This window comes from Pinus tabuliformis, chromosome 6 (genome assembly GCF_031772625.1).
Source record: "Pinus tabuliformis cultivar Carrire ecotype Pingquan chromosome 6, CPIR1, whole genome shotgun sequence".
Lineage (NCBI taxonomy): Eukaryota > Viridiplantae > Streptophyta > Pinopsida > Pinales > Pinaceae > Pinus > Pinus tabuliformis.
In genome coordinates this window covers 636,721,759-636,723,778 of record NC_142292.1, presented here as the reverse complement: position 1 = coordinate 636,723,778, position 2,020 = coordinate 636,721,759, and positions in this window count along the sequence as shown.

Below are 2,020 nucleotides of genomic sequence, written 5' to 3'. Positions count from 1 at the left end.
CACAGAGAATCTAGCTTTGAATTATCAAAATGATTAGTAATTGCATCAAGTGCATACTGCCTTAGCCCTTTTTATACCCATTCACATGTTTGGTAATTGGAGGAAGTTACATTTGTTGTAATTCCTTTATGAGAAATAGGCTCCTTTCTTGTAAAGATGTACATAAAATGGTTACAAAAATATATAAGAAATTCATATTTAATGCATCATTTATATCATTAATTACATTGTTGTATTCTGAGAACCATATCAGGAAAAATACGAAGGAGGTAAGAACGTTCCTCCCAATCATGAATTGCCTCAGAAAGTTTCAAGTGAGCTAAGATTTACTTAGCACTGGAATTAACAACCTCATTGATTCCTTAGTGGTTTCTTTTCTAAGTTTTCTTACCAACAAAATTTGGCATTGTCCCATTTTTGGGTCTACCAACCCTTTTGCCTAGGCCTTTTTTTTTCTTTGAAAAAAGTTCTTTCCTTTTTATTTAAAGCCCACGTTTCTCTCTTGCAACAATTTATTTCACCTAGACTTAGTATATTTATCCAGCTAAGTATATTAATATGATATTTCTCTCCCATCATATTAAATTCATTTATTTCTAATTATTTTCTCATAGGGATTTTTAGGGGATTTTTAGGAGATTTTTAGGAAAGGTCCATGTTGGACATGGCCACCAACAACTTTTTCTGAGATGATAAGTAATATTCTAACTCTATTTCTCTTTTCCTAAGAATTTTTCCAACGTTTTTTAATTAATAATAAAATATCTATTACATCACAATAATTAAACTGATTATATAATTACAAAAGTTTAAACATGGCTTCCATAGCCATTTAGTCCAAAAATAGCCGATGTTTAAAAATATTGAATGTCTAAAAATCCACTATATTTTACATAACTAACCATTATCATATAATAATTAAATAAAAGGAACATTTGTGTACATCATGCATTCATACTTGACCCTCGACATGGGTCCCAAAATCTGTAAGAGTAAGTTAATAGGAAATCATCACATGTCATACACGGGGTATACATTCCAAATTTCTACATAAAGTTAAAATATTACAAATATTCCATATTGTAGCATTTAACATTATACCTTCCCATATGTATTTCCAATTCACGTTACAACCTTTTACCTTTCATGGATTCTTATGCTTCCATTAAGCCACCCCATGCTTAATCACATTAACAATATTGGTCACAAGAGTTCCAATAAAACTATACCTTCTACCAAAATACTATTACACACAAAACATTTATCAAATATCTTCAAGATGCATTTCACTTTCACATGCATCTATGTTTTCAATATCTCAACATGTAAAAATTTATTTGTCATTCTACTTTCCATAAACAACATTTTGTAATAAAATTTTGTAACAAGGTTTTGTAACATCCTTTGATACATTAAAATTAATATAACAAGTAAAGATACATCCTCTAGATGTTAGGACAAATTTTTTCCCTAAGTTTCTTTTCCAAAAATATACTTAAGTGAACAATACTTTAATCATTGTCATTCTCATAGTTTATAATTGATGCAACATCACATTTAATTTACACATATCTATCCAACGAATAATCATTAAGAAGTGATACTAGGTTCAAGTCATTCACACATACTTCTCATTGTTTATCAAACTATTAATGCTAATGGATTAACACACCATCCAAAATTTCGTTTTTGTAAGGAGAAATGAAAAGGCCATGTTTCTGCAACATTATGGACTTCTCTAATTAGATTTACTTTGTTTTGTCACCATTGTATTCACATGGACTTGATGGATTTATAAAATATCTATTTAACATATTTATTAAATTGAAGAGGCAACTAAGCTAACATAATCATATAATCATCAATTTGTACATTTTTTAGGTTTAAACAAACAAGGTAATCAACACAATTTAATTACTACTATTTATAACATTAAGTTATTATAAATATCAAATTAGAAACTTTAACAATATTCTTGTATCATAATCCAAGTTTCTTGTCACCTTCAAGAACTTGCAAA